Source organism: Lissotriton helveticus, chromosome 1_2 (genome assembly GCF_964261635.1).
Source record: "Lissotriton helveticus chromosome 1_2, aLisHel1.1, whole genome shotgun sequence".
NCBI classification, from domain to species: Eukaryota; Metazoa; Chordata; class Amphibia; order Caudata; family Salamandridae; genus Lissotriton; species Lissotriton helveticus.
The window spans coordinates 340,877,355-340,890,557 of NC_136058.1; the positions used below are offsets into that span (position 1 = coordinate 340,877,355).

Below are 13,203 nucleotides of genomic sequence, written 5' to 3' on the forward strand. Positions count from 1 at the left end.
GATCGAGGGTATGCCTTAACCCCAAGGAGGTGAGCACTGTTTAACTGATGCCAATAAGTCCTCGTTAGTATAGTGGTCAGTATCCCCTGCCTGTCACACAGGAGACCGGGGATCAATTCCCCGACGGGGAGGCGATTCCTTTTATTCACACAATTAAATAAAATGATGCACTTTCTAACATTGTAAAATATATCTGTCATTATCCTTGCCTATTCCGATTGAGAAAAAAGGTTGAATTCACTGATGGACAAAATGCTTACTGATGTGTTAACTGAAATTCAGAATATGCTCTGAATATTTCAATATGCACAGGCGTACCATCAAAAACACTTTACATCTGCATCCTCTTGGAAAATGAGATGAAGCAGTGGTGAATCCTAGGCTGCTGTTCCACTCGATTGGCACAATTTACAAGTAGAATGACTGCTTTTGGTTAGTAGTGACCCCTGGTGGCTAATAGTTATAAGCTGCAAATGATAAAGTGAGCTGATTATATATATATATATAGATATATATAAATATATATATTGATAGTTAGAAAGATAGCCAGATAGACAGATCGATAGATAGATATTTATTTCAATGAAATAATTTCTTGATAAAACTGATTGTTTTTGGCTAGGAATTTCTGTATTGTAATATTTAGGAAAAAAGATTACTTGTCCTAACCAAAAGCAGCAAATCTGCCTATTACAATACTGTGAATTGATCGAGGGTATGCCTTAACCCCAAGGAGGTGAGCACTGTTTAATGGATGCCAATAAGTCCTCGTTAGTATAGTGGTCAGTATCCCCGCCTGTCACGCGGGAGACCGGGGTTCAATTCCCCGACGGGGAGTCGATTCATTTTATTCACACAATTAAATAAAATGATGTACTTTCTAACATTGTAAAATATATCTGTCATTATCCTTGCCTATTCCGATTGAGAAAAAAAGGTTGAATTCACTGATGGCCAAAATGCTTACTGACGTGTTAACTGAAATTCAGAATATGCTCTGAATATTTCAATATGCACAGGCGTACCATCAAAAACACTTTACATCTGCATTCTCTTGGAAAATGAGATGAAGCAGTGGTGAATCCTAGGCTGCTGTTCTACTCGATTGGCACAATTTACAAGTAGAATGACTGCTTTTGGTTACTAGTGACCCCTGGTGGCTAATAGTTATAAGCTGCAAATGATAAAGTGAGCTGATTATATATATATATATAGATATATATAAATATATATATTGATAGTTAGAAAGATAGCCAGATAGACAGATCGATAGATAGATATTTATTTCAATGAAATAATTTCTTGATAAAACTGATTGTTTTTGGCTAGGAATTTCTGTATTGTAATATTTAGGAAAAAAGATTACTTGTCCTAACCAAAAGCAGCAAATCTGCCTATTACAACACTGTGAATTGATCGAGGGTATGCCTTAACCCCAAGGAGGTGAGCACTGTTTAACGGATGCCAATAAGTCCTCGTTAGTATAGTGGTCAGTATCCCCGCCTGTCACGCGGGAGACCGGGGTTCAATTCCCCGACGGGGAGTCGATTCATTTTATTCACACAATTAAATAAAATGATGTACTTTCTAACATTGTAAAATATATCTGTCATTATCCTTGCCTATTCCAATTGAGAAAAAAAGGTTGAATTCACTGATGGCCAAAATGCTTACTGACGTGTTAACTGAAATTCAGAATATGCTCTGAATATTTCAATATGCACAGGCGTACCATCAAAAACACTTTACATCTGCATTCTCTTGGAAAATGAGATGAAGCAGTGGTGAATCCTAGGCTGCTGTTCCACTCGATTGGCACAATTTACAAGTAGAATGACTGCTTTTGGTTAGTAGTGACCCCTGGTGGCTAATAGTTATAAGCTGCAAATGGTAAAGTGAGCTGATTATATATATATATATATAGATATATATAAATATATATATTGATAGTTAGAAAGATAGCCAGATAGACAGATCGATAGATAGATATGTATTTCAATGAAATCATTTCTTGATAAAACTGATTGTTTTTGGCTAGGAATTTCTGTATTGTAATATTTAGGAAAAAAGATTACTTGTCCTAACCAAAAGCAGCAAATCTGCCTATTACAATACTGTGAATTGATCGAGGGTATGCCTTAACCCCAAGGAGGTGAGCACTGTTTAACTGATGCCAATAAGTCCTCGTTAGTATAGTGGTCAGTATCCCCTGCCTGTCACACAGGAGACTGGGGATCAATTCCCCGACGGGGAGGCAATTCCTTTTATTCACACAATTAAATAAAATGATGCACTTTCTAACATTGTAAAATATATCTGTCATTATCCTTGCCTATTCCGATTGAGAAAAAAGGTTGAATTCACTGATGGACAAAATGCTTACTGATGTGTTAACTGAAATTCAGAATATGCTCTGAATATTTCAATATGCACAGGCGTACCATCAAAAACACTTTACATCTGCATCCTCTTGGAAAATGAGATGAAGCAGTGGTGAATCCTAGGCTGCTGTTCCACTCGATTGGCACAATTTACAAGTAGAATGACTGCTTTTGGTTAGTAGTGACCCCTGGTGGCTAATAGTTATAAGCTGCAAATGATAAAGTGAGCTGATTATATATATATATATAGATATATATAAATATATATATTGATAGTTAGAAAGATAGCCAGATAGACAGATCGATAGATAGATATTTATTTCAATGAAATAATTTCTTGATATAACTGATTGTTTTTGGCTAGGAATTTCTGTATTGTAATATTTAGGAAAAAAGATTACTTGTCCTAACCAAAAGCAGCAAATCTGCCTATTACAATACTGTGAATTGATCGAGGGTATGCCTTAACCCCAAGGAGGTGAGCACTGTTTAACGGATGCCAATAAGTCCTCGTTAGTATAGTGGTCAGTATCCCCGCCTGTCACGCGGGAGACCGGGGTTCAATTCCCCGACGGGGAGTCGATTCATTTTATTCACACAATTAAATAAAATGATGTACTTTCTAACATTGTAAAATATATCTGTCATTATCCTTGCCTATTCCGATTGAGAAAAAAAGGTTGAATTCACTGATGGCCAAAATGCTTACTGACGTGTTAACTGAAATTCAGAATATGCTCTGAATATTTCAATATGCACAGGCGTACCATCAAAAACACTTTACATCTGCATTCTCTTGGAAAATGAGATGAAGCAGTGGTGAATCCTAGGCTGCTGTTCTACTCGATTGGCACAATTTACAAGTAGAATGACTGCTTTTGGTTACTAGTGACCCCTGGTGGCTAATAGTTATAAGCTGCAAATGATAAAGTGAGCTGATTATATATATATATATAGATATATATAAATATATATATTGATAGTTAGAAAGATAGCCAGATAGACAGATCGATAGATAGATATTTATTTCAATGAAATAATTTCTTGATAAAACTGATTGTTTTTGGCTAGGAATTTCTGTATTGTAATATTTAGGAAAAAAGATTACTTGTCCTAACCAAAAGCAGCAAATCTGCCTATTACAACACTGTGAATTGATCGAGGGTATGCCTTAACCCCAAGGAGGTGAGCACTGTTTAACGGATGCCAATAAGTCCTCGTTAGTATAGTGGTCAGTATCCCCGCCTGTCACGCGGGAGACCGGGGTTCAATTCCCCGACGGGGAGTCGATTCATTTTATTCACACAATTAAATAAAATGATGTACTTTCTAACATTGTAAAATATATCTGTCATTATCCTTGCCTATTCCAATTGAGAAAAAAAGGTTGAATTCACTGATGGCCAAAATGCTTACTGACGTGTTAACTGAAATTCAGAATATGCTCTGAATATTTCAATATGCACAGGCGTACCATCAAAAACACTTTACATCTGCATTCTCTTGGAAAATGAGATGAAGCAGTGGTGAATCCTAGGCTGCTGTTCCACTCGATTGGCACAATTTACAAGTAGAATGACTGCTTTTGGTTAGTAGTGACCCCTGGTGGCTAATAGTTATAAGCTGCAAATGGTAAAGTGAGCTGATTATATATATATATATATAGATATATATAAATATATATATTGATAGTTAGAAAGATAGCCAGATAGACAGATCGATAGATAGATATTTATTTCAATGAAATCATTTCTTGATAAAACTGATTGTTTTTGGCTAGGAATTTCTGTATTGTAATATTTAGGAAAAAAGATTACTTGTCCTAACCAAAAGCAGCAAATCTGCCTATTACAATACTGTGAATTGATCGAGGGTATGCCTTAACCCCAAGGAGGTGAGCACTGTTTAACTGATGCCAATAAGTCCTCGTTAGTATAGTGGTCAGTATCCCCTGCCTGTCACACAGGAGACCGGGGATCAATTCCCCGACGGGGAGGCAATTCCTTTTATTCACACAATTAAATAAAATGATGCACTTTCTAACATTGTAAAATATATCTGTCATTATCCTTGCCTATTCCGATTGAGAAAAAAGGTTGAATTCACTGATGGACAAAATGCTTACTGATGTGTTAACTGAAATTCAGAATATGCTCTGAATATTTCAATATGCACAGGCGTACCATCAAAAACACTTTACATCTGCATCCTCTTGGAAAATGAGATGAAGCAGTGGTGAATCCTAGGCTGCTGTTCCACTCGATTGGCACAATTTACAAGTAGAATGACTGCTTTTGGTTAGTAGTGACCCCTGGTGGCTAATAGTTATAAGCTGCAAATGATAAAGTGAGCTGATTATATATATATATATAGATATATATAAATATATATATTGATAGTTAGAAAGATAGCCAGATAGACAGATCGATAGATAGATATTTATTTCAATGAAATAATTTCTTGATAAAACTGATTGTTTTTGGCTAGGAATTTCTGTATTGTAATATTTAGGAAAAAAGATTACTTGTCCTAACCAAAAGCAGCAAATCTGCCTATTACAATACTGTGAATTGATCGAGGGTATGCCTTAACCCCAAGGAGGTGAGCACTGTTTAACGGATGCCAATAAGTCCTCGTTAGTATAGTGGTCAGTATCCCCGCCTGTCACGCGGGAGACCGGGGTTCAATTCCCCGACGGGGAGTCGATTCATTTTATTCACACAATTAAATAAAATGATGTACTTTCTAACATTGTAAAATATATCTGTCATTATCCTTGCCTATTCCGATTGAGAAAAAAAGATTGAATTCACTGATGGCCAAAATGCTTACTGACGTGTTAACTGAAATTCAGAATATGCTCTGAATATTTCAATATGCACAGGCGTACCATCAAAAACACTTTACATCTGCATTCTCTTGGAAAATGAGATGAAGCAGTGGTGAATCCTAGGCTGCTGTTCTACTCGATTGGCACAATTTACAAGTAGAATGACTGCTTTTGGTTACTAGTGACCCCTGGTGGCTAATAGTTATAAGCTGCAAATGATAAAGTGAGCTGATTATATATATATATATAGATATATATAAATATATATATTGATAGTTAGAAAGATAGCCAGATAGACAGATCGATAGATAGATATTTATTTCAATGAAATAATTTCTTGATAAAACTGATTGTTTTTGGCTAGGAATTTCTGTATTGTAATATTTAGGAAAAAAGATTACTTGTCCTAACCAAAAGCAGCAAATCTGCCTATTACAACACTGTGAATTGATCGAGGGTATGCCTTAACCCCAAGGAGGTGAGCACTGTTTAACGGATGCCAATAAGTCCTCGTTAGTATAGTGGTCAGTATCCCCACCTGTCACGCAGGAGACCGGGGTTCAATTCCCCGACTGGGAGTCGATTCCTTTTATTCACACAATTAAATAAAATGATGTACTTTCTAACATTGTAAAATATATCTGTCATTATCCTTGCCTATTCCGATTGAGAAAAAAAGGTTGGATTCACTGATGGCCAAAATGCTTACTGACGTGTTAACTGAAATTCAGAATATGCTCTGAATATTTCAATATGCACAGGCGTACCATCAAAAACACTTTACATCTGCATTCTCTTGGAAAATGAGATGAAGCAGTGGTGAATCCTAGGCTGCTGTTCCACTCGATTGGCACAATTTACAAGTAGAATGACTGCTTTTGGTTAGTAGTGACCCCTGGTGGCTAATAGTTATAAGCTGCAAATGATAAAGTGAGCTGATTATATATATATATATAGATATATATAAATATATATATTGATAGTTAGAAAGATAGCCAGATAGACAGATCGATAGATAGATATTTATTTCAATGAAATAATTTCTTGATAAAACTGATTGTTTTTGGCTAGGAATTTCTGTATTGTAATATTTAGGAAAAAAGATTACTTGTCCTAACCAAAAGCAGCAAATCTGCCTATTACAATACTGTGAATTGATCGAGGGTATGCCTTAACCCCAAGGAGGTGAGCACTGTTTAACGGATGCCAATAAGTCCTCGTTAGTATAGTGGTCAGTATCCCCGCCTGTCACGCGGGAGACAGGGGTTCAATTCCCCGACGGGGAGTCGATTCATTTTATTCACACAATTAAATAAAATGATGTACTTTCTAACATTGTAAAATATATCTGTCATTATCCTTGCCTATTCCGATTGAGAAAAAAAGATTGAATTCACTGATGGCCAAAATGCTTACTGACGTGTTAACTGAAATTCAGAATATGCTCTGAATATTTCAATATGCACAGGCGTACCATCAAAAACACTTTACATCTGCATTCTCTTGGAAAATGAGATGAAGCAGTGGTGAATCCTAGGCTGCTGTTCTACTCGATTGGCACAATTTACAAGTAGAATGACTGCTTTTGGTTACTAGTGACCCCTGGTGGCTAATAGTTATAAGCTGCAAATGATAAAGTGAGCTGATTATATATATATATATAGATATATATAAATATATATATTGATAGTTAGAAAGATAGCCAGATAGACAGATCGATAGATAGATATTTATTTCAATGAAATAATTTCTTGATAAAACTGATTGTTTTTGGCTAGGAATTTCTGTATTGTAATATTTAGGAAAAAAGATTACTTGTCCTAACCAAAAGCAGCAAATCTGCCTATTACAACACTGTGAATTGATCGAGGGTATGCCTTAACCCCAAGGAGGTGAGCACTGTTTAACGGATGCCAATAAGTCCTCGTTAGTATAGTGGTCAGTATCCCCACCTGTCACGCGGGAGACCGGGGTTCAATTCCCCGACTGGGAGTCGATTCCTTTTATTCACACAATTAAATAAAATGATGTACTTTCTAACATTGTAAAATATATCTGTCATTATCCTTGCCTATTCCGATTGAGAAAAAAAGGTTGGATTCACTGATGGCCAAAATGCTTACTGACGTGTTAACTGAAATTCAGAATATGCTCTGAATATTTCAATATGCACAGGCGTACCATCAAAAACACTTTACATCTGCATTCTCTTGGAAAATGAGATGAAGCAGTGGTGAATCCTAGGCTGCTGTTCTACTCGATTGGCACAATTTACAAGTAGAATGACTGCTTTTGGTTACTAGTGACCCCTGGTGGCTAATAGTTATAAGCTGCAAATGGTAAAGTGAGCTGATTATATATATATATATAGATATATATAAATATATATATTGATAGTTAGAAAGATAGCCAGATAGACAGATCGATAGATAGATATTTATTTCAATGAAATAATTTCTTGATAAAACTGATTGTTTTTGGCTAGGAATTTCTGTATTGTAATATTTAGGAAAAAAGATTACTTGTCCTAACCAAAAGCAGCAAATCTGCCTATTACAATACTGTGAATTGATCGAGGGTATGCCTTAACCCCAAGGAGGTGAGCACTGTTTAACTGATGCCAATAAGTCCTCGTTAGTATAGTGGTCAGTATCCCCGCCTGTCACGCAGGAGACCGGGGATCAATTCCCCGACGGGGAGGCGATTCCTTTTATTCACACAATTAAATAAAATGATGCACTTTCTAACATTGTAAAATATATCTGTCATTATCCTTGCCTATTCCGATTGAGAAAAAAGGTTGAATTCACAGATGGACAAAATGCTTACTGATGTGTTAACTGAAATTCAGAATATGCTCTGAATATTTCAATATGCACAGGCGTACCATCAAAAACACTTTACATCTGCATTCTCTTGGAAAATGAGATGAAGCAGTGGTGAATCCTAGGCTGCTGTTCCACTCGATTGGCACAATTTACAAGTAGAATGACTGCTTTTGGTTAGTAGTGACCCCTGGTGGCTAATAGTTATAAGCTGCAAATGATAAAGTGAGCTGATTATATATATATATATAGATATATATAAATATATATATTGATAGTTAGAAAGATAGCCAGATAGACAGATCGATAGATAGATATTTATTTCAATGAAATAATTTCTTGATAAAACTGATTGTTTTTGGCTAGGAATTTCTGTATTGTAATATTTAGGAAAAAAGATTACTTGTCCTAACCAAAAGCAGCAAATCTGCCTATTACAATACTGTGAATTGATCGAGGGTATGCCTTAACCCCAAGGAGGTGAGCACTGTTTAACTGATGCCAATAAGTCCTCGTTAGTATAGTGGTCAGTATCCCCACCTGTCACGCGGGAGACCGGGGTTCAATTCCCCGACGGGGAGGCGATTCATTTTATTCACACAATTAAATAAAATGATGTACTTTCTAACATTGTAAAATATATCTGTCATTATCCTTGCCTATTCTGATTGAGAAAAAAGGTTGAATTCACTGATGGCCAAAATGCTTACTGATGTGTTAACTGAAATTCAGAATATGCTCTGAATATTTCAATATGCACAGGCGTACCATCAAAAACACTTTACATCTGCATTCTCTTGGAAAATGAGATGAAGCAGTGGTGAATCCTTGGCTGCTGTTCCACTCGATTGGCACAATTTACAAGTAGAATGACTGCTTTTGGTTAGTAGTGACCCCTGGTGGCTAATAGTTATAAGCTGCAAATGGTAAAGTGAGCTGATTATATATATATATATATATATATATATATATATATATATAATATATATATTGATAGTTAGAAAGATAGCCAGATAGACAGATCGATAGATAGATATTTATTTCAATGAAATAATTTCTTGATAAAACTGATTGTTTTTGGCTAGGAATTTCTGTATTGTAATATTTAGGAAAAAAGATTACTTGTCCTAACCAAAAGCAGCAAATCTGCCTATTACAATACTGTGAATTGATCGAGGGTATGCCTTAACCCCAAGGAGGTGAGCACTGTTTAACGGATGCCAATAAGTCCTCGTTAGTATAGTGGTCAGTATCCCCGCCTGTCACGCGGGAGACCGGGGTTCAATTCCCCGACGGGGAGTCGATTCATTTTATTCACACAATTAAATAAAATGATGTACTTTCTAACATTGTAAAATATATCTGTCATTATCCTTGCCTATTCCAATTGAGAAAAAAAGGTTGAATTCACTGATGGCCAAAATGCTTACTGACGTGTTAACTGAAATTCAGAATATGCTCTGAATATTTCAATATGCACAGGCGTACCATCAAAAACACTTTACATCTGCATTCTCTTGGAAAATGAGATGAAGCAGTGGTGAATCCTAGGCTGCTGTTCCACTCGATTGGCACAATTTACAAGTAGAATGACTGCTTTTGGTTAGTAGTGACCCCTGGTGGCTAATAGTTATAAGCTGCAAATGGTAAAGTGAGCTGATTATATATATATATATATAGATATATATAAATATATATATTGATAGTTAGAAAGATAGCCAGATAGACAGATCGATAGATAGATATTTATTTCAATGAAATCATTTCTTGATAAAACTGATTGTTTTTGGCTAGGAATTTCTGTATTGTAATATTTAGGAAAAAAGATTACTTGTCCTAACCAAAAGCAGCAAATCTGCCTATTACAATACTGTGAATTGATCGAGGGTATGCCTTAACCCCAAGGAGGTGAGCACTGTTTAACTGATGCCAATAAGTCCTCGTTAGTATAGTGGTCAGTATCCCCGCCTGTCACACAGGAGACCGGGGATCAATTCCCCGACGGGGAGTCGATTCCTTTTATTCACACAATTAAATAAAATGATGCACTTTCTAACATTGTAAAATATATCTGTCATTATCCTTGCCTATTCCGATTGAGAAAAAAGGTTGAATTCACTGATGGACAAAATGCTTACTGATGTGTTAACTGAAATTCAGAATATGCTCTGAATATTTCAATATGCACAGGCGTACCATCAAAAACACTTTACATCTGCATTCTCTTGGAAAATGAGATGAAGCAGTGGTGAATCCTAGGCTGCTGTTCCACTCGATTGGCACAATTTACAAGTAGAATGACTGCTTTTGGTTAGTAGTGACCCCTGGTGGCTAATAGTTATAAGCTGCAAATGATAAAGTGAGCTGATTATATATATATATATAGATATATATAAATATATATATTGATAGTTAGAAAGATAGCCAGATAGACAGATCGATAGATAGATATTTATTTCAATGAAATAATTTCTTGATAAAACTGATTGTTTTTGGCTAGGAATTTCTGTATTGTAATATTTAGGAAAAAAGATTACTTGTCCTAACCAAAAGCAGCAAATCTGCCTATTACAATACTGTGAATTGATCGAGGGTATGCCTTAACCCCAAGGAGGTGAGCACTGTTTAACGGATGCCAATAAGTCCTCGTTAGTATAGTGGTCAGTATCCCCGCCTGTCACGCGGGAGACCGGGGTTCAATTCCCCGACGGGGAGTCGATTCATTTTATTCACACAATTAAATAAAATGATGTACTTTCTAACATTGTAAAATATATCTGTCATTATCCTTGCCTATTCCGATTGAGAAAAAAAGGTTGAATTCACTGATGGCCAAAATGCTTACTGACGTGTTAACTGAAATTCAGAATATGCTCTGAATATTTCAATATGCACAGGCGTACCATCAAAAACACTTTACATCTGCATTCTCTTGGAAAATGAGATGAAGCAGTGGTGAATCCTAGGCTGCTGTTCTACTCGATTGGCACAATTTACAAGTAGAATGACTGCTTTTGGTTACTAGTGACCCCTGGTGGCTAATAGTTATAAGCTGCAAATGATAAAGTGAGCTGATTATATATATATATATAGATATATATAAATATATATATTGATAGTTAGAAAGATAGCCAGATAGACAGATCGATAGATAGATATTTATTTCAATGAAATAATTTCTTGATAAAACTGATTGTTTTTGGCTAGGAATTTCTGTATTGTAATATTTAGGAAAAAAGATTACTTGTCCTAACCAAAAGCAGCAAATCTGCCTATTACAACACTGTGAATTGATCGAGGGTATGCCTTAACCCCAAGGAGGTGAGCACTGTTTAACGGATGCCAATAAGTCCTCGTTAGTATAGTGGTCAGTATCCCCGCCTGTCACGCGGGAGACCGGGGTTCAATTCCCCGACGGGGAGTCGATTCATTTTATTCACACAATTAAATAAAATGATGTACTTTCTAACATTGTAAAATATATCTGTCATTATCCTTGCCTATTCCGATTGAGAAAAAAAGGTTGGATTCACTGATGGCCAAAATGCTTACTGACGTGTTAACTGAAATTCAGAATATGCTCTGAATATTTCAATATGCACAGGCGTACCGTCAAAAACACTTTACATCTGCATTCTCTTGGAAAATGAGATGAAGCAGTGGTGAATCCTAGGCTGCTGTTCCACTCGATTGGCACAATTTACAAGTAGAATGACTGCTTTTGGTTACTAGTGACCCCTGGTGGCTAATAGTTATAAGCTGCAAATGATAAAGTGAGCTGATTATATATATATATATAGATATATATAAATATATATATTGATAGTTAGAAAGATAGCCAGATAGACAGATCGATAGATAGATATTTATTTCAATGAAATAATTTCTTGATAAAACTGATTGTTTTTGGCTAGGAATTTCTGTATTGTAATATTTAGGAAAAAAGATTACTTGTCCTAACCAAAAGCAGCAAATCTGCCTATTACAACACTGTGAATTGATCGAGGGTATGCCTTAACCCCAAGGAGGTGAGCACTGTTTAACGGATGCCAATAAGTCCTCGTTAGTATAGTGGTCAGTATCCCCACCTGTCACGCGGGAGACCGGGGTTCAATTCCCCGACTGGGAGTCGATTCCTTTTATTCACACAATTAAATAAAATGATGTACTTTCTAACATTGTAAAATATATCTGTCATTATCCTTGCCTATTCCGATTGAGAAAAAAAGGTTGGATTCACTGATGGCCAAAATGCTTACTGACGTGTTAACTGAAATTCAGAATATGCTCTGAATATTTCAATATGCACAGGCGTACCATCAAAAACACTTTACATCTGCATTCTCTTGGAAAATGAGATGAAGCAGTGGTGAATCCTAGGCTGCTGTTCTACTCGATTGGCACAATTTACAAGTAGAATGACTGCTTTTGGTTACTAGTGACCCCTGGTGGCTAATAGTTATAAGCTGCAAATGATAAAGTGAGCTGATTATATATATATATATAGATATATATAAATATATATATTGATAGTTAGAAAGATAGCCAGATAGACAGATCGATAGATAGATATTTATTTCAATGAAATAATTTCTTGATAAAACTGATTGTTTTTGGCTAGGAATTTCTGTATTGTAATATTTAGGAAAAAAGATTACTTGTCCTAACCAAAAGCAGCAAATCTGCCTATTACAACACTGTGAATTGATCGAGGGTATGCCTTAACCCCAAGGAGGTGAGCACTGTTTAACGGATGCCAATAAGTCCTCGTTAGTATAGTGGTCAGTATCCCCGCCTGTCACGCGGGAGACCGGGGTTCAATTCCCCGACTGGGAGTCGATTCCTTTTATTCACACAATTAAATAAAATGATGTACTTTCTAACATTGTAAAATATATCTGTCATTATCCTTGCCTATTCCGATTGAGAAAAAAAGGTTGGATTCACTGATGGCCAAAATGCTTACTGACGTGTTAACTGAAATTCAGAATATGCTCTGAATATTTCAATATGCACAGGCGTACCATCAAAAACACTTTACATCTGCATTCTCTTGGAAAATGAGATGAAGCAGTGGTGAATCCTAGGCTGCTGTTCTACTCGATTGGCACAATTTACAAGTAGAATGACTGCTTTTGGTTACTAGTGACCCCTGGTGGCTAATAGT

General features: G+C 36.0%; 9 non-coding genes across 9 annotated transcripts; all 9 read left to right on the forward strand.

Annotated features, from left to right (window-relative positions):
- Nucleotides 1-765: 765 nt before the first annotated feature.
- TRNAD-GUC (transfer RNA aspartic acid (anticodon GUC)) lies at nucleotides 766-837 on the forward strand. Its single transcript has one exon. It is a non-coding gene; the product is annotated as a tRNA-Asp (tRNA).
- A 635-nt stretch (nucleotides 838-1,472) lies between these two features.
- On the forward strand, nucleotides 1,473-1,544 carry TRNAD-GUC (transfer RNA aspartic acid (anticodon GUC)). Its single transcript has one exon. It is a non-coding gene; the product is annotated as a tRNA-Asp (tRNA).
- A 1,344-nt stretch (nucleotides 1,545-2,888) lies between these two features.
- On the forward strand, nucleotides 2,889-2,960 carry TRNAD-GUC (transfer RNA aspartic acid (anticodon GUC)). Its single transcript has one exon. It is a non-coding gene; the product is annotated as a tRNA-Asp (tRNA).
- Nucleotides 2,961-3,595: 635 nt separating this feature from the next.
- Nucleotides 3,596-3,667, forward strand: TRNAD-GUC (transfer RNA aspartic acid (anticodon GUC)). Its single transcript has one exon. It is a non-coding gene; the product is annotated as a tRNA-Asp (tRNA).
- A 1,344-nt stretch (nucleotides 3,668-5,011) lies between these two features.
- TRNAD-GUC (transfer RNA aspartic acid (anticodon GUC)) lies at nucleotides 5,012-5,083 on the forward strand. The gene has a single exon. It is a non-coding gene; the product is annotated as a tRNA-Asp (tRNA).
- Nucleotides 5,084-8,545: 3,462 nt separating this feature from the next.
- TRNAD-GUC (transfer RNA aspartic acid (anticodon GUC)) lies at nucleotides 8,546-8,617 on the forward strand. Its single transcript has one exon. It is a non-coding gene; the product is annotated as a tRNA-Asp (tRNA).
- Nucleotides 8,618-9,264: 647 nt separating this feature from the next.
- TRNAD-GUC (transfer RNA aspartic acid (anticodon GUC)) lies at nucleotides 9,265-9,336 on the forward strand. Its single transcript has one exon. It is a non-coding gene; the product is annotated as a tRNA-Asp (tRNA).
- A 1,343-nt stretch (nucleotides 9,337-10,679) lies between these two features.
- On the forward strand, nucleotides 10,680-10,751 carry TRNAD-GUC (transfer RNA aspartic acid (anticodon GUC)). Its single transcript has one exon. It is a non-coding gene; the product is annotated as a tRNA-Asp (tRNA).
- Nucleotides 10,752-11,386: 635 nt separating this feature from the next.
- On the forward strand, nucleotides 11,387-11,458 carry TRNAD-GUC (transfer RNA aspartic acid (anticodon GUC)). The gene has a single exon. It is a non-coding gene; the product is annotated as a tRNA-Asp (tRNA).
- The last annotated feature ends 1,745 nt before the right edge of the window (nucleotides 11,459-13,203 follow it).